The sequence below is a fragment of the Panthera tigris genome, chromosome B4 (genome assembly GCF_018350195.1).
Source record: "Panthera tigris isolate Pti1 chromosome B4, P.tigris_Pti1_mat1.1, whole genome shotgun sequence".
Taxonomy (NCBI): domain Eukaryota; kingdom Metazoa; phylum Chordata; class Mammalia; order Carnivora; family Felidae; genus Panthera; species Panthera tigris.
Window position 1 is genome coordinate 11,913,655 of NC_056666.1, and position 24,569 is coordinate 11,938,223.

Below are 24,569 nucleotides of genomic sequence, written 5' to 3' on the forward strand. Positions count from 1 at the left end.
AATAGAGCAGCTGTTTTGGGAAACCGTCTGGAAGTTCCTCAAAAGGCTAAACAAAGAGATACCATATGACCTACTATTTCTACTCCTAGGCATAAACCCAAGAGAAATGAAAATATACGTCCACACAAAAGTTTGTACATGAATATTCACAGCAGCATTATTCATAACAGGCCAAAGTGAAAACTCAAATGTCTGTCCACTGATGAATAAAATGTGGTATAACCACACAATGGAATATTATTCAGCCTTATAAAAGAATGAAGTACTGATTCATATTACAACACTGATCAATCCTAAAAACATTATGTGAAGTTAAAGCAGCAAGATACAAGAGGCCGCCATAATACTTCATTTATATGAAGAGACCAACATAGGCAAAACCATACACACTGCAGACCAGTGGTTGCCAGAGGCTAGGAGGGGGGCAGAATTGGGAACGGCTGGTTGTGGGAACCAGGTTTCTTTTCGAAAAAATGAAAAGGCTTTGGAAATGGATGGTTGTAAACATCTGTGAATATACTAAAAACCAATGATGAATTGTACACTTTAAAAAGGTGAATTTTACAGCATGTGAATAAATACACACTCAGCTCATTAAATAAAAAGTTGAAACCACAAAAAGATAGCACTACACACTTATCAGAATGGCTAAAACCAAGAATAGTGGTAATACCAAATGCTGGTAGTAATGCCAAAAACTATCACTCACCTATTGTTGGTGAGAAAGTAAACGATTTGGCCACTTTGAAAAATAGTTTGCAAGTTTCTTTTAAAATGAAAAATGAACTTCCCATATGACCCAGCAATGATACTCTTGGGCATTTACTGCAGAGAAATGAAAACTTAGGTCCCCACAAAAACCTTACATGATTATTCAGAGTAGATTTATAATAGCTAATAACCAGAAGCTACTTAAATATCCTTCAGTGAGCGCGTGGTTGAACAATAATGGTATATCCATAACAGAGTATTACTCAGCAATAAAAAGAAATACAACTCAGATTACCTCAGAGAAACGATGCTGAATCAAGAAAGACAATCTCAAAAAGTTACGTAGGGTGTGGCACTCCTTACAGAACACCCAAGGTAACAGAATTCTAGAGGGGGAGAAAACAGATTAGTAGCTGCCAGTGTTCAGGAATGGTCAAGAAAGAAGGTATCACTATAAAGAAGTAACACAAGGGAGCCTTGGGGTGACAGGATAGTCCTATACCTTAAATGTGGTAGTAAGGACAGGAAGCTATCCATGTGACAAAATATCATAGAGTTGTATACGTATACGTGCAGTCTATAACTGGTAACATCCATATCAGCTCTGTGGACTTGACCAGTCATTACTTGGTTTTGCTAATGCATCATAATTAACCAAGATGTTCCCGGGGCGGTGGACAGGTAAGGGATACCAGATACCGCTCTCCATTTCTTTGCAACTGCCTGTGAGTCTGTAATTATTCTAAAATAACACGTTTTTTTTTTAAAAAGTAACCCTATAGTGATGGCATTCATCAGTGTTTAAGAGCAATGGTTGTGTTTCGATGAAACACTTAGTTTGATGGTATCTTTTGCCAAAAGAATGGACAGCCTGCACAATACAACCACAAGCCATCACCTCTACGTGTCATAGGGAATCCTCCTCTTAGTGAGAACTCCCCCTACTCAAAACCAAATGAAACGAAAGGATAAAGAGGATACACATACACATACATACAATGGAATATTACTCTGCAATCAAAAAGAATGAAATCTTGCCATCTGCAACAATGTGGATAGAACTAGAGTGTATTATGCTAAGTGAAATAAGTCAGAAAGATAAATATAATAAATTCCACATATGAGTGAGATCCTAAGAAACACAACAGATGAACACAGGGGAAGGGAAGGAAAAATAAGATAAAAACAGAGAGGGAGGAAAACCCTAAGAGACTCTTAAATACAGAGAACTGAGGGTTTATGAAGGGGGGCTGGGGGAGATGGGCTAAGTGGATGATGGGCATTAAGGAGGGTACTTGTTGGGATGAGCACTGGGTGTTATATGTAAGTGATGAATCACTAAATTCTACTCCTGAAACCATTATTACACTATATGTTAACTAACTTGGATTTAAATTTTAAAAAATGAGTGAAGAATTTCTAGCATGGACCCATTCACTTGTGTATCCTCATTTTCCCCTCAGTTCCCTGCCTTGCAGCTCTACTGTGCTCTAATGAATGCTCAGTCTAAACTCTGGGCCTTCCTTCATTTATGCTCTTCCTCCTTCCTCTACACCTATCCAAATCCCTCCCATCTCAAAAGACCCAGCAGCAGTATCCAGCCTTCCACATGGGTTAACTTGATCTAAGTAGACACTGGAGTTCAGACTCCAAATTGTCTTCTGCAAGCTCCATAATACACGACACAGTGCAAAGAACAGAGGGGGTACTCAAAAATTCTTGTGGATGGAATCAAAGCCTGTCTGCTTCAAGACCTTCTCTTCTTAGTCTTGTGTGCTATGTGATGAAGGAGAATGTATATAGGGGCATGAAAGCCGTGATACAACGTTTCACACATACCTGGTACTTTCAATGTTTACACAAGTCATCTCACTTATCACAGTGCCATGAATGAAGCATAGTAGGTATAATCAGACCCATTTTGTAGATAAGGGAATGGAGTTCAGAGTAGTTAAATGATATTCAAATCACAGTTGGTATTGAGGCAGAGTTAGAACCCAAGACTCATTCTAAAGCCCTATCAAGATGCAAACGGTCACCTTAAAACTTTTTTCACATTTAATTCACATACAGTGTTATACTAGTTTCAAGTGTACAATATAATGACAACAATTTTATAAATATATCAGTATTCATCATGTTAAGTGTACTTTTAATCCCCCATTCCCCCCACCCACCCATCTCCCCTCTGGCACCCACCAGAGTTTGTTCTCTGTATTTAAGAGTCTAGCTATCATTATAATTATAATTATTATTATTATTATTATTATTATTATTATTTGTTTTGTTCCTTAAATTCCACATATAAGTGAAATCACATGGTATTTATCTTAAAGTTCTTTTAAGGAGGCAAATCATTAGTTAATAGATGCAGATCTTAAAGCAAGTATAACATTTTGCTGCACAAAATAGAGTATTTAGCCAACTCTTGGGAGTGGCCAAGGCCTTGTAGGAACAGGACACAGAGTAAATATCTTAAAGTAGGGACAGAGGAATGGACTGATGAAGGACAAATTGGAAGAAAAGAAATGCTCTACTTCCCAAGTACATCCAGAATCCAGCCATTTCTCTCCAGCCCCACTGCTATTCCCTAATCAAGCTTTTATCACTCAGATCAGATTGTTCCATTCAACGGCTCTCCCAAGTACAAAGGGCTATACACTTCCTGTCTGTGTTTAGAAAATTCTAAGGAGTCTGGCCCCCACTGACCCCTCCAAATCCACCTTGTTCCACTCGCTCACCAACAACTGTGCTCCCTTCACATTTTCATATCCCTCATGCATGCTAGGCATGTCAATGGCACTGGCTTTTTTTCCTACCTGAAATTCTTGTCTGCCTGATCTTTGTATGGCTAGCCCTGTGGGATTCAGATTTCAGCTTATCTTCCCAACCTGAAGTAGCTACCTGTTCCTCCCCATCATACCATCCTCTTACGTCTTTGCCAAACACCCAGGATTATCTGACATTTTTCTTATTGACTGATGTATTGATTGATATATTGACTGCCCCTCCCTTGCTCTGATGCAATGTAAGCCTCAAAAGGGCAGGGAGCTCTTTTTTTCTCGTTCTATTTTGAACTCTCAGTGCCTGACGCAAAGTGGGTGTTTAATAAACATGCATCAGAGAAAGGTATGAATGAATGAAAAAGACCCACCACTCTACATACTTCACAGTTTGGGCTCATTCTAACCAAAGAAATGGCCTAGTAATGACATTCTGAGAGTAGGTTAATTATTTTCACCTAAAAAGTAAGTGAATCCTACATACCTCAAAAGCACTTTGAAAACCATCTATTACAGGGTGTCTTACAACATCCAGATCAAGCCCTCTCTCTTCTCTGAACTCTTCCTAGACCCCAAGGCCTTACTGGCCCCTTCTTTCTCTGACTTTCTAAAGCCTTTGCTGTCCTCATCCCTGATGTGATATTTAATAAGCCCCTCATTTATAATAGTATATAGGCCTACCATGGGAGGAAACCATGCTGGGTCCTGGGACTACAATGAGTAGTAGTAGTCTATATGGAATTTACACTCTGGGTGGGGGACATAGATATTAAACAAATATTTGCACAAATAATTACTTGATTGTATTTGTTATAATGCCACCCAGAAAATGAAGTTTGTCTAGTAGCATAACTGGAAGACCAAACCAAAGCAGCTGGATGAAGGAAGGAAAGTAAGTAGAAAGCAGGTCAGGGAAGTAATAGTTATTCTGTAAGCAGGTATGGGAGGCAGGAGACCACTGAGCAGAAAGGATGGAGAACATAAAGAGAATGGACCTGAAGTCAGGAGACCATGGTCTCACTTCCAGCTCTGTCACGGTCTTCCCACATTCCACTAGACTTATCTGGACTCAGTTGATTCAGTGGGGATATTAAGAACACAAATAACATTTAGTGTTTAAAGAACCCTTTGAAAAAAAAAAAACCTTCATTTTCTAGAGATGATATAATTTAATCCCAAAGAACAAAATATTAAGCATATAGTAATTATGTGCTAGGCATGAAGATCCATAAAGGTAAATGGATTTGCCCAGGATTAACATTACTTAGTTGGTAGTGTCTCAGAATCCCCAGCCCTGGATTCTTTCCAAAGGCATCTATGGCCTTCCACAAAGTGGTCCAACCCTAACCATGCATTTTTCCACTATTCTCAAATGCTGGGTGCCCAACTGCTGAAATCATCCCAAGATCAATGCATCCGCCAAGTCTTGTGAAACTCTGGGCCTCCATGTGAAGTCACATAACCCCTTTCACAGTTAGACTTGAACACTCAGCCCAAATACCACTTCCTCTTCCATTCCCCCGTCATCGAATTTATCTACAGCAGTGGTTCTGAAAGTATTAGGATTCCTGGGGGATCCCAAGATCCTTTCAGCTCATCCAAGGGAGCAAACCTTCTTCAGAATAATACCGAGAGGTCTCTGTCAATGGATTGACATTTGCAATGTTGGTACAGAAGCAAAACGAATCAAGACTAGCATTGGCACCTGGTGCAAATCAAGGCACTAGCATCAAATTCTAACAGTCATTGTATCTCCAGTGCTCTGTGTAGGCAGAAAAGCAAGCTTAAATTAGCATCTTTGGTAAAGCAGTAAAAATCATTAATTAAATCCTGACCCTTGAATACACATTTTTAATACTCTGAAGAAATCAGAAGCACACATCAGAAGTGCTACTGCTACTCATCAAAGTACAAAGATGATCCTGAGGAAAGGCACTCAGGTGATTGCGTTCTGAGCTGATCTAGTGGCTTTCTTCCCGAAACACTATTTTCACTTAAAAAAAAATTCAGACTATACTTATTCAGATTTGAGTATCTAATAGTCATTTCCTTTAAAATGGATAAAGTAAGCCTGTCACTGCAAAGAAAAAAAAAACTCATAGTATTTGTTTCCAGTGATAAAATTCAAATTTCAAGCAAAAATTGGAATTTTGGCCAACTTAACACTGTGTGCCTGACATTTTCCCAGGGCTAAAAGACTTTCTTCACGAGATCTATGGTGATATTAGGATTTTTAAATACAATTAAAAGTCAATCTGCAAGATCTGTGTCACTCTGTGAACTGATTTTCCATATAGTCAATTCATCACATTACAAAATCACACACGGGTTTAAAAAAATTCATTTAAAGTGCAAGACAGGGGGCGTATGGGTGGCTCAGTTGGTTAAGTGTCCAACTCTTGGTGTCAGCTCAGGTCATGATCTCGTGGTTCATGAGGTCAAGCCCCGCATCGGGCTCTGTGCTGACATCACAAAGCCTGCTTGGGATTCTCTCTCCCTCTCTCTCTGTCCCTCCCCTGCTCACTCTCTCAAAAATAAACACTTATTTATATAAATAAAGTACAAGACAGACTAAAGACAGACTTTCCTGTAGGTAGGAATGCAAACATTTCATTGATAAGGTTTCAGATCCTGCATTGCAACTAACTTTTAAGAGACTCACTTTTCGAGTTCTGATGTGGTATTGTCTTGATTTTACGATTCTTGATTCATTGCAGACTCAAAACTCAGTTTAAAAACTAAAGATCCTCTTTCCCATTTCTATTTGCTTTTGATCATGAGAAAATCAAGTAAATGCTGTTCTTTCCTTCCCTGCAGTAGGTCTGACCCAAGCTTGACCAGATGTCCCTAATGGGCCCAAATAGAAACATCGACTTCCGGTGCCATTCAGGATAAAAGTAAGCTGAACGCAGCCTATGACTCCTGGTGATGACAAAGAAAGTCTCTGCACAGAAGACAAAAAGCAACTACCTGATGACTCTAAAAACTAAGCAAATAGAGACAATGAAACCTGAACCAAAGGAGGCTGAATCATGCAACGGGGCAGCACCAACTCCAGGACAAATTCCTAACTCCCATCCAGAAGACCCAGGAAAGGGGACACAGCATACCACAGAGTATGGAGTAAGTCTCTGGATTTCTTCTTTCTTTTTTCTCACCCACCTTGTCCTAAGGCCAACCAAGTCTCAGGTCTGCCCGGTCATTGTGATATAGGCAAGTAGAAATAGGTAACCTGAACTGACCTATCAAAGAAATTTGATGAATAGTTTAAAGCCTTCCAACAAAAGAAAACTCCAGGACCAGATTATTCACTGAAAAATTCCTATATTGAAGCCCTAACCCACACTACCTCAGAATAGGACTGTTTTTGGAGACGAGGCCTTTAAAGAAGTCATTAAGTTAAAACAAGGCCATTAGGGTGTGCCCGAATCCCACCTGACTAGTGTCTTATAGGTAGAGGAGATCACAGATGCATGGAAAGACACCAGCGATGCTCACACACACAGAGTAACATGTGAATAGGCAGCAAGAGTACAGCTATCTGCAAGCCAAGAAGGGATGCCTCAGAGAACCCCAACCCTGATGGCACCTTGATCTTAACTTCCAGCCTCCAGGGCTGCCAGAGAAAAAAATTGTTGTTTAAACCACCCCTTGTACAGCATTTTGTTATGGGACCCGTAGCAAACTAATCAATATTTAACAACAACAAAAAAAAATCGCCAACTCTACACAATCTCATCCAAAACATCTTATCTAAAATCTCATTCAAGAAGAGGGGGGAACAAAACTCATTTTGTGAAGTTAGGATTATCCTGATACCCTTCTGTGGTTACAAGACAACTATAAATATTCCTCATAAAAAGGTGTAGGGGAGCCTGGGTGGCTCAATCAGTTGAGCATCTGACTTCTACTCAGGTCATGATCTCATGGCTTGTGAGTTCAAGCCCTGTGTCAGGCTCTGTGCTAACAGCTCAGAGCCTGGAGTCTGCTTGGTATTCTGTGTCTCCCTCTCTGCCCCTGCCCCACTTGCATGGGGTATCTCTCTGCCTCTCTCTCTCTCTCGCTTTCTCTGAAAAATAACAAAAAAAAATTTTTTTAAGGTGTAAAAGCTCAACAAAATATTAGCAGAATAAGTCCACCAATATGTAAATAGATCTTATCCTGAAAATGTAAGTGTAATTCAGAATTTGACTATCAATGCAGTTCACTTTATTAACTAAAGAAAAATCTCATGATCATCTAAGGTGCAGAAAGCATACTAAACCTCCAACTCCTGGTTAAAATTCTTAGCTAACTAGAAATAGAAGCGAATGTCCTTAACCTGATAAAACCTATCTACAAAACAAAAACAAAAAACAAAAAACAAAACCCACAGAACTGTACCTAACATACTTAAAATAGGCAGTCCACTCACCATTGCTACACAGCTCATATGTTAAACCCTAGACAGTAAGAACAAAAAGCATACAGACTAGAAAGGAAGAAATAAAACTCTTCATTGACAACATCATCATTTACACAGAAAATGGAATCTACAAAAAGCTTTTAGAACTAGTGAGATTACCAAGACTGTGGGTTAGAAGGTTAATATGAAAAAAAAAAATCAATTGTATTTCCATAGACAAGCAATAAGACAATTAGAAATAAAAACATTAAAAAGAGTACCATTGTTTATAACACCAAATAAATAGAATCATGAGGTATAAATCCAACAAAATACGTATAGGATCTGTATGCTATTTTAAATATTAAAGAAGTACCAAGTAGGAATCCTCGAGCTAAAGAATACAGTAACTGAACTGAAAATTTCAATAGAGTGGTTCAATAGTAGAACATAAGGAGTGGAAGAAAGGATTAGTAAACTTGAATATAGGTGAGCAGAAATCATCTAATCAAAAGATCAACAATAAAAAATTAAGAAAAGCAAAGATAGCTTAAGAGACTATCAAGAAGACCAACTGATATATATTATGGGAGTCCCAAAAGGACAAGAGAGAGAGAAAGGGAGAATTCACTGAAAGAAATAATGGCTGAGAATTTCCCAAACCTGGGCAAAGAAACAGACACCTAGATCCAGGATATCTCAAGAACACCAATAAGATAGGGGTGCCTGGGTGGTTCAGTGGGGTAAGCATCCAGTTTCAGCTCAGGTCATGATATCACAGTTGGTGGGTTCAAGCCCCTCATCAAGCTCTCTGCTCTCAACACAGAATCTGTTTCAGATCCTCTGTCTCCTTCTCTCTCTATCCCTCCCCCGCTCACTCTCTCAAAAATGAACATTGAGAAAAAAAGAAATTTAAGAACACCAGTAAGAGGGGCGCCTGGGTGGCGCAGTCGGTTGAACGTCCGACTTCAGCCAGGTCACGATCTCGCGGTCCGTGAGTTCAAGCCCCGCGTCGGGCTCTGGGCTGATGGCTCGGAGCCTGGAGCCTGTTTCCGATTCTGTGTCTCCCTCTCTCACTTCCCCTCCCCCGTTCATGCTCTGTCTCTCTCTGTCCCAAAAATAAATAAAAAACGTTGAAAAAAAAAAATTAAAAAAAAAAAAAAAAAAAAAAAAGAACACCAGTAAGATAAACCTAAAGAGACCCATACAAAGACACATTACTATCATACTGTCAAAAGTGAAAGGGAGAATTTTCAAAGTTGCAACAACAACAAAAGTGACTTGATATACCTCCTCCCCAAAAAGACTATCAGAGGACTTTTTAGCAGAAAACTTGCAGGCCGGAAAAAAAAAAAAAAAAAAAAAAAAAAAAGCAGGATGATATATTCAAAGTACTGAAACAAACAAATGGCCAAGAGTATTAATTTTCAAAAATGAAAGTGAGACAAAGACTTCCTGAGACCAACAAGAGCTTCAAGAGTTCACCACCTGCCTTACAAAAAAAAAAAAAAATTCTTCAAGTTGAAATAAAAGATACTTAACAGAAACCTAGGAGTACAAACAAGTATGAAACTCATGAAGGTAAATATATAGACAAAAACAGAACACTGTAGTAACTTAACAGTGGTAAGCAAATTACACTGACTTCTATAAAAGCTAAAAAATAGAAGTATTAGAAACAACTAAAACTCAATTATATTAATGAATATATTTGTCAAAGTAAACGGTGATATCAAGGACACAATGTGGGATGAAGATCAAGATGGCAGAATAGGTGGAGCCTGGGTGGCTCACCTGGTTAAGCATCCAACTTTGGTTCAAGTTCTGATCTCACGATTTGTGGGTTAGAGCCCCACAATGGGCTCCACGCTAACAGTGAGAAGCCTGCTTGGGATTCTCTCTCCCCACCGCTTGCTCTCTCACTCTCTGCCCCTCCCTCCCTCCCTCTCTCTCAAAATAAATAAACTTAAAAAAAAAAAAAAAGATGGCAGAATAGGAAGATCCTGAGCTCACCTCATTCCACAAACACACCAAGTCTACAACTACATGTAGAACGAGTCTAAGAATAACCTAAAGACTAGCAGAACAGCTCTTCCACAGCCAAAGGTATAAAGAAAAGGCCACATCAAGAAGCATAGAAGAGGCAGACAGTCTGATCAGGACCCACACCCCTAGCATGGCAACCCACAAGCAGAAGGACCAGTACAGGGATTGAAGTCCTCCATGAGAGGTGAGGGGTTCAAACCCCACTTGGGCCTGCACCAAGATGAGCTACCATAGTGTCTGGCTTTAGAAAAATCAGTAGAACTTAACTCCAGGAGAACAGAAAGGCTTTAGAAAACTAAGACTCCACTCTTAAAGGGCCCATGCACGAACTCACTTGCTCCAAGACCCAGCACAGAGGCAACAGCTGGAAAAGCACCTGGGCCATACATGAAGGACAGGAACTGACCAACTTTAGGGCATGTGCCAGAGAGGCTCGGATCTGCAGGAATTTTATCCGGGAACGTTAAGTGCTGGCACGTGCCATTTTTCTTGCCCTCCTTCGGCCTAGCTAGCCTGACACGGATGGACACCACTTCTGACACTTTCCATCTACCTTGCTAGCACTGCTTGTGTCACCCCTGCATTGCACCTCAAACATGCCCTGTCCAACCCACCCACCCCACCCTCTAATGTGGCTCCTGCCACTCCATATCTGGCTGGTGGCCTTAGCAGAACCAGCTCCCACCCACCACACCCAGCCCACATCCTTGGCCAAAATCAGTACCCCCCCCAATCAGCTCCTGCTGTGGCAGATATGCCCCCCCAATTCAGCTCCTACCCTGCCATACCTAGTAGGTGGTCTCAACTAGAACCAGCACCCCCACAAAGTGGCTCCTGTCTCCCCAGATGTGGGTAATGACCTCAGAACCAGGGCTCCACCAAAGCGGCCCCTGCCTAGGGCTAGGGGACGAAGCCCTACTCAACAGTGCACACAGCAACCACAGGTGAAACTCTGAGCCAGCTTCACTCATCAGCCCCACCCACCAGCATGCCCACATGTCTCAGCCTAGCCACAACAGGAGGGTGCATGTACCCACAAAGGGGACACCCCGGGACACCTGGTTCTGATGACCAGTGGAACTGCACTTCTGGGCTCCACAGGACTCCTTCTACATAAGGCCAACCCTTCAAGACCAGGAGATGTAGCTGATCTACACAGAAACACACACAGAGCCAGGCAAAATGAGGTGGCAGAGGAGAATGTTCCAAATGCAAGAAGACAACAAAACCTAAGAAAGAACCAAATGAAATGAAGATAAACAACATACCTGATAGGGTAGCCAAAGTAATCATCACAAAGATGCTCACCAAGCTTGGAAGAAGAATGGATGAACACAGTGAGAACTTCAACAAAGAGAAACTATAAAAAACAATCAGAGCTGAAGAATACAATAACTGAAATGAAAAACCTACTGGAAGGATTTAACTGCATATTAAAGGATACAGAAGAACTGAGCAGCGATCTGGAAGACAGGGTGGTGGAAATCATCCAAGAGGAACAGCAACAAGAAAAACAAATTTTAAAAAATGAAGATATTTTAAGGGACCTCTGAGATAACATGAAGCAGATTAACATTCCCATTGTACAGTTCCCAGAAAGAGAAGCAAAATGGGCAGAAAACTTATTTGAAGAAATAACAGCTGAAAGCCTCTCTAACCCGGTGAAGGAAACAAATATCCAGAGCCAAGAATTATAGACAGCCACAAATGAGATGAATCCAGATATATTCACACCAAGACACATAATAATTATAAGGTCAAGAGTGAAAGATAAAAAGAGAACATTAAAGGCATCAAGAACAAAGCAACTGGTCATGTACAAGAGAACACCCGTAAGACCATGAGATTTTTTCAGCAGAAACTTTATAGGCGAGAAGGGAGTAGAGCAAGGTATAATCTACGTGCTCAAAGAAGAAAACACTACAACCATGACTACGCTACCTGGCAAGGTTACCATTCAGAATCAGAGAGACAAAGAGTTTCCCAGACAGGCCAAAGATAAAGGAGTTCATCACCACTAAAGTGGCCTTACAGAAATGTTACAGGTACTTTAAGCAGAAAAGGCCATAAACAAGCATAAGAAAACTGTGGGAGAAAAAACTCCCATTGATAAATGCAAACAAGAGTAAAGATAGGGGCACCTGGGTGTCTCAGTCAGTTCAATGTCCGACTCAGGCTAAAGTCATGATCTCATAGTTCATGAGTTTGAGCCCTGCATCAGGCTCTGTGCTGACACCCTCAGAGCCTGGAACCTGCTTCGAATTCTGTGTGTCTCCTTCTCTCTCCGCCCCTCCCCCACTCACACTCTGTCTGTCTCTCTCTCTCAAAAATAAACATTAAAAAAATGTTTTTAAATTAAAAAAAGGGTAAAGATATTATATTCACTACTTATAAAGTTAGCATAAAGGTTAAAAAAAAACAGCAAAATCAGGTAGATCTACAACAATTATTTAAGGGATACACAAAATAAAAACATGTAATATAGGACACAAATTACCTAAAACGTGGGGGGATTTTAACATAGTTCTCTTAGAATGTGTTAGACCTTAAGGAACCAACAACCTAAAATAGACTGTTCTAGGGGCGCTTGGGTGGCTCAGTTAAGCATCGAACTCTTTTTTTAAAATATCATTTATTGTCAGGTTAGCTAACATACAGCATATACAGTGTGCTCTTGGCTTTGGGAGTAGATTCCCATGATTCATCGCTTACATACAACACCCAGGGCTCATCCCAACAATTGCCCTCCTCAATGCCCATCACCCATTTTCCCCTCTCCCCCACCTGCCTCATTAACCCTCAGTTTTTGTATTTAGAATCTCTTATGGTTTGCCTCCCTCTCTGTTTGTAACTATTTTTTCCCTTCCCTTCACCCATAGTCTTCTGTGAAGTTTCTCAAATTCCACATATGAGTGAATACATATAAAATCTTTCTTTCTCTGACTGACTTAGCCTCACACCCTCCAGTTACATCCACGTTATTGTAAATGGAAGATTCCATTCTTTCTTATTGCCAAGTACTATTCCATTGTATATATAAACCTTCTTGATCCATTTGTCAGCTGATGGACAGTTAGGCTCTTTCCATAATTTGGCTATTGTTGAAAGCAGTGCTATAAACATTGGGGTACATGTGCCCCTATGAATCAGCACTCCTGTATCCTTTAGATAAATTCCTAGTAATGCTATTGCTGGGTTGTAGGGTAGTTCTATTTTTAATTTTTTGAGGAACCTCCACACTGTTTTCCAGAGCAGCTGCACCAGTTTGCATTCCCACCAACAAGCATCTAACTCTGGACTTCAGTCCGGGTCATGGTCTCAGTCTGTGGGTTTGAGCCCTGAATCAGGCTTCACCTGGTCTGTCACTCTATCTCCCCCTCCCCCCACTCTCTCTTGCATAAGTGCTTTCTCCCTCTCTCAAAAAATTTAAAAATTAAAAAAAAATAGACTGTTATATACATCGGATGTTATATATAAATCTCATGGTAACCACAAACCAAAAAACCTTCAAATAGATACACAAATAATAAAGAGAAAGCAATCCAAGCATAACAGTACAGTCATCAAAGCACAAAGGAAAAAAAAAAGAGCAAGAGAAGAAAGCAACAGAGTAACTACAAAACACCATATACAAAGACAAACTCAAACTGGGTTAAAGACCTAACCGTGAAACCTGAAACCATAAAATTCCTAGAAGAAAATATAGGCAATCATTCCTCTGACATTGGCAAGAGAAACATCTTTCTAGATAGGTCTCCTCTGGCAAGGGAAACAAAAGCAAAATTAAACCACTGGGACTACATCAACACAAAAAACTTTTGCACAGCAAAGGAAACAACAAAATGGAAACCTACTGAATGAAATAGATATTTGCTAATGATATATCCAAATAAGGGTTAGTATCCAAAATATATAAAGAACTTCCACAACTCAACACAAAAAAAGCAAATAATCCAACTTAAAAATGGGCAAAGACGGGGCACACCTAAGTGATTCAATTAAGCATCTGACTCTTGATCTCAGCTCAGGTCATGATCTCACAGAGATGGAGCCTGCATTGGGCTCTGCACTGATGGCATGGAGCCTGCTTAGAATCTTGTCACCCTCTCTAACTTTTTCTTTTTTTTCTTTCTTACTTTTTTTTTCCTTCCCCTCCCTCCACGGTCTTCTGTTAAGTTTCTGAGGATCCACATAAGAGTGAAAACATATCATATCTGTCTCTCTCTGTATGACTTATTTCACTTAGCATAACACTCTCCAGAGAGGGAGAGAGCCAAACCATAAGAGACTCTTAAAAACTGAGAATAAACTGAGGGTTGATGGGGGGTGGGAGGGAGGGGAGGGTGGGTGATGGGCATTGAGGAGGGCACCTGTTGGGATGAGCACTGGGTGTTGTATGGAAACCAATTTGACAATAAATTTCATATTAAAAAAAAAGAATCCTGTCTCTCCTTCTCTCTGCACCCCCCTCAAAATAAATAAATCAACTTAAATTTTTTTAATTAAAAATTTTTTTAAATGGGCAAAGAACCTGAATAGACTTTCTTTTCCAAAGAAGATATACAAATGGTCACTAGACACATGAAAAGATGTTCAATATCATTCAGCATTAGGGTAATGCAAAGTAAAACCACAAAAGGCATCACTTTACACCTGTCAGAATGGCTAAAATCAACAAGACAAGAAATAACATGTATTGGCAAGGATGTGGAAGAAAAGGACCCCTGGTGCACTGTTAGAAGGACTGCAAATTGATGCGGCCATTGTGGAACATAGTAAAGATACTTTTCTCCAAAAAGTAAAAATAGAACTACCATATGATCCAGTACTTCCACTACTGAGTATTTACCCAAAGAAAACAAAAACACTAATTTGAAAAGATATATAGGTTTACTGCAGCATTATTTATAATAGTCAAGATACAGAAGCAATGCAAGTGTCCATCCACAGACAAATGGATAAAGAAGATGTGGGGTAGGGGCACCTGGGTGGCTCAGTTGGTTAAGTGTCCAACTTCGGCTCAGGTCATGATCTCCTGGTTTGTGGGTTTAAGCCCCACATCAGGCTCTGCGCTGACAGTATGGAGTCCGCTTGGCATTCTCTCTCTCCCTCTCTCTCTGACCCTCTCCTGCTCCAACTCTCTCTCAAAATAAATAAAAACATTAAAAAAAAAAAAAGATGATGATGTGGGGGTATATATATTCAAAGGAGTATTACTCAGTCATAAAAAGGATATCTTGCCATTTACAACAATGTCGATGGATCTAGAGGGTGTAATGCTAAATGAAATTAATCAGTCCAAGAAAAACAAATACCATACGATTTCATGCATATATGGAATTTAAGAAACAAAACCACCAAACAAAAACAGAGAAAAAAAAAAAGTCTCTTAAATACAGATACCAAACCAGTTGCTGTCAAAGAAAAGTAGGGTGAGGGACTGCGTGTATTAAAGACAATTAAGGGTACACTTATCATGATGAATACTGAGGAATGTATAGAATTGCTGAATCATATTGTGCACCTAAAACAAATATCACACTATAGGTTAATTATACTTGAAAAAATAAAATTCTACAAAAAAAAACCCACTAGTCGACAAAATGGAAGCGCATAGCTACTAAGAATTACTTTAAATGTAAGTCATCTAAATGCTCCTATAAAAAGACATAAGGTGACAGAATGGTTCAAAAAGTAAGACTCATCTATATGCTGCCTATAAGAGATGCACTTCATAGCTAAAGACATCTACAGACTGAAAGTGGAGGAATGGAAAAAAGATATTCCATGCAAATGGAAATTAAAAAAAAAAGTCAAGGTAGCAATACTTAGTAGACAAAACAGACTTTGAAACAAAGACTGTCACAAGAGGCAAAGAAGGGCATTACATAATGATAAAGAAATCAATCCAATAAAAGGACATAACAATTATAAATACCTATACACCTAACATAGGAGCACATAAATACATCAAGCAAATATTAACAGACATAAAAGAAATTGACAGTAATACACTGAGAGTCTTCAACACCCCATTCACAGTATTGACACATCAACCATACAGAAGACCAATAGGGAAACAGTGGCTTTGAATGACATGTTTGACCAGATGGACTCAACAGACATATATAGAACATTTCATCCAACAACAGAATATACAATCTCTTCAAGTACACATGGAACATTCTCCAGTATAGATCACAAGTTAGGCCACAAAACAAGTCTCAATAAATTTAAGAGGACTAAATTCCTATCAAGCATCTTTGACATCAGAAGTATGAAACTAGAAATTATAAGAAAAAATCGGAAAAAAACAAATACATGAAGGCTTAACAACATGCTACTAACCCGCCCATGGGTCAGGAAAGAAATCAAAAAGGAAATCAAAAAACACCTAGAGACAGATGAAATTACAGACACAATGTTCCAAAATCCAGGAAACATAGCAAAAGCATTTCCAAGGGAGATGTTTATATCAACACAGGCCTATGTCAAAAGAAAATAAAATAAAAATCTCGAACAATCTAACTTTATACCTAAAGCAACTAGAAAAAGAAGAACAAAGCCCTAAGTTGGTAGATGGAAGGAAATAAAGATCAGAGGAGTAATAAATGATATGGAGACTAAAATCACAATAGAAAAGATCAATCAAACTAAGAACTGGTTCTTTGAAAACATAAACAGAACTAATAAATCTTTAACCAAATCAAGGAAAAAAGAAGACTTACATTCTGAAATGAAACAAAAGTTGCAACTAACACTACAAACATACAAAGGGTAAGAATACTACCAACGATAATATACCAACAAATTGGAAAACCTAAAACAAACAGAGAAGTTCCTAAAAACATACAAACTTCCAAGACTGAATCAGGAAGAAACAGAAAATCTGAACAGACTCAGTTATGAAACTAACTCAGTAATAAAAAAATTCCCAAACAAAAGTCCAGGGCCAGACACTTTCACAGGTGAATTTTACCAAACATTTAAAGTTAGGGGCACCTGGGTGGCTCATTCAGTTACATGTCTGACTTCAGCTCAAGTCATGATTTCACGGTTGCTGAGTTAGATCCCTGCATCGGGCTTTGTGTTGACAGCTTGGAGCCTGGAGCCTGCTTCAGAATCTATCTCCCCCTCTCTCTGTTCCACCCCCACTCATTCTATCTCTCAAAATAATAAATAAAACATTTAGAATAATCTTAAAAAAAAATAAAGTAGAGTTAATACCTATCCTTCTCAAACTATTCAAAAAAACTAAAGGAAGTTTTCCAAATCCATTCTACAAGACCAGCATTGCTCTGATATCAAACCAAAGACACTACAAACAACAACAAAAAAAAATAAAAATAAATTAAAAAACAATAGGCCAATATCCTTGATGAACATAGATGCAAAAATCCTCAACAAATTATTAGCAAACTCAATTCAAAAATTAATTAGAAGGACGATTCACCACAATCAAGTGGGATTTATTCCAGGGATGATCCAATACCCACAAAACTGAACATGATACACCACGTTAACAAAAAGAATAAAAATAAGATTATCTCGATAGATGCAGAGAAAGCATTTGACAAAATTCAACATCCATTTATGATAAAGAATTTCAACAAACTGAGTAAAGCAACATACCTCAACATAATAAAGGCCATGTATGAAAAACCACAGCTAACATCATATTCAACAATGTAAAACTGAAGGCTTTTCCCCTATAATCAGGAACAAGACAAGGATACCACTCTTGTCACTTTTATTCAACGTAGTACTGGAAGTCCTAGCCAGAGAAATTAGACAAGAAACAAAAGGCATCCAAACTGGTAAGCAAGAAGTACAACTTTCCCTATTTGCAAATGATAGGACATTAAATATAGAAAACCCTAATATGCAAAATTAATATACAGGCATCTGTTGCATTTCTATACACTAATAATGAACAATAAGAAAAATTAAGAAAACAACCCCACTTATAGTCACACCAAAAACAGTAAAATGCCTAGGAATAAATTTAACCAAGAAGTTGAAACGTCTATACTGTGAAAATTATAAGGCACTGATGAAATAAGTTGAACACAAATTAATGGAAAGACATACCATGCTCATGGATTGGAAAAGTAAGTATTGTTAAAATGTCCATACTATCCAAAGAAATTTACACATGTAATCTAATTCATATCAAAACACCAACAGCACTTTTTCACAGAAACAGAACAATCCCAAAATTTGTATGGAACCACAAAAGACCATGAATAGCCAAAGCCATCTTGATAAAGAATGACAAAGCTGGACGTATCATCTTCCCACATCTCATACTAATCTATAGTAATCAAAACAGTATGGTACAAGCACAATAATAGACACACAGATCAAAAGAACAGAATAGACAGCCCAGAAATAAACACACACATATGTGGTTAATTAATCTACAAAAGAGAAGGCAAGAATACACTACAGAGAAAAGATGGTTTCTTCAATAAGTAGTGTTGGAAAAACTGAACAGTAACATAAAGAATGAAACGGGACTACTTTCTTATACCATATACAAAAATAAACTCTAAATGGATTAAAAAGTCTAAATGTAAGCCCTGAGACTATATAAGTCCTAAAAGAAAACATAAGCAGTAAACTCCTAGACATCAATCTGAACAGTATATTTTTCCATCAGTCTCCTCAGACAAAAGCAACAAAAGCAGAAATTTTAAAAATGAGACTAGGGGCGCCTGGGTGGCTTGGTCGGTTAAGCGTCTGACTTCGGGACTTCGGCTCAGGTCATGATCTCACGGCCCGTGAGTTCGAGCCCCGCATCGGGCTCTGTGCTGACCGCTCAGAGCCTGCAGCCTGTTTCAGATTCTGTGTCTCCCTCTGTCTCTGCCCCTCCCCTGTTCATGCTCTGTCTCTCTCTGTCTCAAAAATAAATAAACGTTGAAAAAAAAATTTTTTTTTAAATAATAAAAAAAAATGAGACTACATAAAACTAAAGCCTTTTGCACAGTGAACCAAATCAAAAGGCAACCTACTGGATGAGAGAAAATATTTTCAAATGATCTATCCAATAGGGGGTTAATATCCAAAACATGAAGAACTCCCATAACACCAAAAAACAATCCAATTTAAAAATGGGCAAAGTACCTGACTAGACACTTTTCCAGAGACATACAGATGGCCAACACATATGGAAAGATGTTCAACATCACTCTCATCAGGGAAATGCAAACCAAAAGCACCATGAGTTTGCACCTCAAGCTTGTTAAGACAATTATTATCCAAAAACTAGAAGATACCATGTGTTGGCAAGGTGTGGAGAAGAAGTAGGTCCCTCATATGCTGTTAATATGAATGTAAACTGGTGCAGCCACTAAGGAAAACAATGCAGAACTTCCTCAGAAAATTAAAAATAGAACTACCATGAGGTCCAGCAATCCCACCTCTGGGTATAAACCCAAATTGGATGAACTCAGTACCTCAAAGAGCTATCTGCACTCACAAAATTCAGTGCAACAGTTTTCACAAGAGCCAAGATACAGAAACAACCTACATGTCCATTGACAGATAAAGGGATAAAGAAACTGTGGTGTATATATACAACAAAGGATTATTTAGACCTGCCATTTGCAACAACGGACGAAGGATGGACCTTGAGAGCATTATGCTAAGCGAAATAAGTTAGAGTAGGACAAATACCATGATCTCATTTACATGTGGAATCTAAAACAAACAAACAAAAAACATACAATGAGATACCACCACACACCGATTAGAATGTCTATATTTTCTGACCATACAAAGTACTGAGAAGAACAGTTGGAGCTCTCGTATATTGCTAATGCAAATAAACATCACAGCCACTCTCAAAAACAATTTTGTAGCTTCTTACCAAGTTAAACATATACCTACCTTCTAGCCCAGTGAACCTATCCTAGGTATTTACCCAAAACGTACTGAAATTGACGTTCATACAAAAACTTGTACATGGATCTTTATGGATGCTCCGATAGCCTAAAATCGTGAACTTAAAGTCTCTTCTCAACTGAGGACCAGATCATTAAAACCGTGGTACCTCCCTACAATGGAATACTCAGCAATTAAAAAAAAATGAATAAATACAAAACAAACAAATTTCAAGTGCATTATGCTAAGTAAAAGCAACCAAACTAAAAAAAAAAAAAAAGCAACGTACTATATGATTCTACTCATTCTACTCATACGGCATTCTGGAAAATGCACAACTAGTGTTGGAGGACAATTCAGTGGTTCCCACAAGTTCAGGTTAGGGAAGGGTCTGACCAAAAAACGGCAGAAGTGAGGCTCTTTGCAGTGATGGCCCTTTTCGGCACTGTGGTTGTAGTTGTCATTATACAACCATGGGCATTTATCAAAATTTGTAACAGCATATAAAGAGAGCAAATTTTACTGTGTATGGATTTTAGATAGTTTAGAAAATCAGAAAGAGACAGAGATCTCTCTGGACATTAGATATCTCTGGATGAGAAACAGTTTTCATTTAACAAATGTTTAAGGCCCACAAAAAATGGACCAAAAATACAACAGTAAATAAAATAGATGTCCCTACCCTTGGATAGTTTAGTTTACTTGAGCAGGCAATGTCTCCAGAGTGGGAAAACAAAGACCAAGTGGTGTGAACAGAATGGCCGCCATCTTTAAATACAACAAGACACCTTCCCTCAACTATTCTGCCCTATCATCTGCAGCCTTATATGTATTAAGCCATCCACGGGCCAACTTCATCAAAGAGTTGTCCACCCTCACTCATCCCCCATAACCCTACTCCCTCTTTTAGGGAAGTTTAGGTTCTCATTTAGACCACCAAAGAGAGGTTGCTCTTCAGTCATCAATTTACTTGACTTCTCAACAGATTTTGGCTCTGTCAATCACTCATACTTATGCAAATACCCTGTATCCTTGACTCTCCTAGTTTTCCCTTTCCCTCTCTGACTGCTCCTTCTCAACCAGGTTTAGCATCCCACAAGGCTTAGTCCTACCCTAGGGCCCATGCTCTGCTCTTCCTATGTACTCTCCCTTGGGAGTTTCGTTCATATTCAGTCTCAACGGACACCCAATTATTGTTAAGTCCCAAAGGTCTATACTCCACTCAGAGCTCTTCTCAAAGCTCCAAACTTAGAGATGCAACCACCTATTCCAGATCTCACTTGGCTCAAAATGACTCAGATGGTTCAAATACACTGAAACTCAGTGTGTCCAACATCTGCCATATGAATTCCTCCACCAAACCTTTCCTGCCTACATTTCTCAGTGTTGGTCCTGGCATGCGGTTTACCTGCCAGAAACACACGAGTTATCTTTGACCCTCCCCCACCTCCTTTCCCACCAAACCATCAGCAATACCTACTAATTTCATTTCCCAAATCACTCTCCAATTTGCCTCCTTTACTCCATCCCTACTGCCTCTACCCTAGTCCAGCAACTATCTGGTAGCTTTATAACCACTACCTGTTCTCACCACATCATTTGTATTTCCTCCAATCCAGTTGGTTTCTTCCAAATGTAAATTTGGTCTCATCACCCCTCCTTTCAGAACACAAAAGGCTTCCCATTCACAGAACAAAACCCAAATCTTCATTAGGTCTGGCACTGCCTCAAGCTCTTGCCTCATCCTTCTTACTCCCTTTGCTCCAGACACAGGAGCTTTCTTTCATGCCCTCAAATGCACCATGTACTATGCTACCACAGGGCCTCTCTCCACAGACTGTCCTCCTTTGGATTACACTCATCTCTCCCTGATCCCAACATTAACTAGGAGGTCACTTCATCCATCACATTTTAGCTCCAGTATCAATTCAGCAGAGAAGACTTTCTTAACCCTTAAGTCGAAGTCAGATTCTCTCTTTTTATTTATTTTGTGGATCATTTGCTTCCATTAAAAATTATGAAGTCACTAATGGGGTCTTTTGATTGTGTCAATCACCAACAATAGGACTATAAGCTTTAGGAGATCAGGGACTTTGTATTTTGCTCAACGTTGAAAGTCTAGCACCTAACAAAGCAGCTGCTTTATACTAGGTACATAGTATTTGCTAAAAATTGGACTCAGCAATCCTACAATCCTACATACAGGTATGTATAATATCATACATGTCTGCATTCTGTAATAGCAATGTCCTATTAACCACCTATTAACCCAACCACCTATTAACAGAGAGCTTAATTGATTAAATATATTGTGACACTAAAGAAACTGATCCCATTCACAACTGCACCAAGAACCATAAAATACCTAGGAATAAACCTAACCAAAGATGTAAAAGATCTGTATGCTGAAAACTATAGAAAGCTTATGAAGGAAATTGAAGATACAAAGAAATGGAAAAACATTCCATGCTCATAGATTGGAAGAATAAATATTGTTAAAATGTCAATACTACCCAAAGCAATCTACACATTCAACGCAATCCCAATCAAAATTGCACCAGCATTCTTCTCCAAGCTAGAACAAGCAATCCTAAAAGTTGTATGGAACCACAAAAGACCCCAAATAGCCAAAGTAATATTGAAGAAGAAGATCAAAGTGGGAGGCATCACAATCCCAGATTTTGGCCTCTACTACAAAGCTGTAATCATCAAGAAAGCATGGTATTGGCACAAAAACACACACATAGATCAATGGAATAGAGAACCCAGACTTGACCCACAAAAATATGGCCAACTAATCTTTGACAAAGCAGGAAAGAATATCCAATGGAAAAAAGACAAGTCTCTTTAACAAATGGTGCTGGGAGAACTGGATGGCAACATGAATAATGAAACTAGACCACTTTCTTACACCATACACAAAGATAAACTCAAAATGGATGAAGGACCTGAATGTGAGACAGGAAACCATCAAAACCCTAGAGGAAAAATCAGGAAAAAAACCTCTTTGACCTCAGCCACCGTAATTTCTTACTTGACACATCTCAAAGGCAAGGGAATTAAAAGCAAAAATGAACTATTGGGACCTCATGAAGAGAAAAAGCTTCTGCACTGCAAAGGAAACAATCAACCAAACTAAAAGGCAAACTACAGAATGGGAAAAGATATTTGCAAATGACATATCAGACAAAGGGCCAGTATCCAAAATCTATAAAGAACTCACCAAACTCCACACCCAAAAAACAAATAATCCAGGGAAGAAATGGGCAGAAGACATGAATAAACACTTCTCTAAAGAAGACATCCAGATGGCCAACATGTGCACGAAAAGATGTTCAACGTCACTCCTCATCAGGGAAATACAAATCAAAACCACACTGAGATACCACCTCATGCCAGAGTGGCTAAAATGAACAAATCAGTAGACTATATAGATGCTGGAGAGGATGTGGAGAAATGGGAACCCTCTTGCACTGTTGGTGGGAATGCAAACTGGTGCAGCCACTCTGGAAAACAGTGTGGAGTTTCCTCAAAAAATTAAAAATAGAACTACCCTATGATCCAGCAATAGCACTGCTAGGAATTTACCCAAGGGATACAGGAGTGCTGATGCATAGGGGCACATGTACTCCAAAGTTTATAGCACCATTTTCAACAATAGCCAAATTATGCAAAGAGCCTAAATGTCCATCAACTGACAAATGGATAAAGAAGATGTGGTTTATATACACAATGGAATACTACTTGGCAATGAGAAGGAATGAAATCTGGCCATTTGCAGCAACATGGATGGAACTGGAGGGTATTATGCTAAGTGAAATAAATCAGGCAGAGAAAGACAGATACCATATGTTCTCACTCATATGTGGATCCTGAGAAACTTAACAGAAGACCATGGGGGAGGGGAAAGGGAAAAAAAAAAGTTACAGAGAGGGAGAACAGAGAACTTAAATACAGAGAACAAACTAGGGTTTGATGGGGGTGGGGGAGAGGGGGAAATGGGTGATGGGCATTGAGGAGGGCACCTGTTGGGTTGAGCACTGGGTGTTGTATGGAAACCAATTTGACAATAAATTATATTTAATAAATATATATGTGTATATATATATATATATATATACACACACACACACACACGGTGACATGCATACAATGGAATACACTATGCAGCTCTTTAAGGCAACTTGATCTGCATTGATATGGAAAGATCCTCAAGATCTATTTGTGAATAAAGTCAAAGTATAGCAAAGTGTATAGAGTGGGCTGCCATTTGCGTAAAAGAACACAGTCAATATACAAGTGTGAATTCTTTCTTGGATGAAAATACTCATTAAACATTTATAAGAAACTAGTAACAGGAGTTACTTGAAGGGTAGGTGGGAAATGGGTGGGTGGGTGTCAGAGATGAGAGAGAAACTACTGACTACCATTTTATACTTCTAGATTCGGGGACCCTCGTGAGCCACTCAACATGCGCAAATTAGGTTATTAACTCAAAAAATATGAGTCCTTGTCCCGTGGGATACCCAAAACCCCACATCAGAATGCTCCCAGAAGTCAGTCTGTCACACTGCCTTAAAAACACCTCGGATGTGTTTAAGAGACTGGGACTGGCCACCTCCTCTACTGAGCCAGCCCCACAATCATCCCAGCTCAAATATGCCAATGTTATTTGGGAAAGGGACAGTCTTCAAAATCTCCCCCCAACTCTGGTATCTGTCCCAGATGGACAGATCCCTTTTATATTTTCATACCCCAAA

The 24,569-nt window shown here is 39.1% G+C and overlaps 1 protein-coding gene across 8 annotated transcripts in view; it reads right to left on the reverse strand.

The window, feature by feature from the left end:
- The window catches only part of CCDC3 (coiled-coil domain containing 3), a 143,081-nt gene that overhangs the window by 88,226 nt on the left and 30,286 nt on the right, over positions 1 to 24,569 (reverse strand). The window lies entirely within an intron of this gene.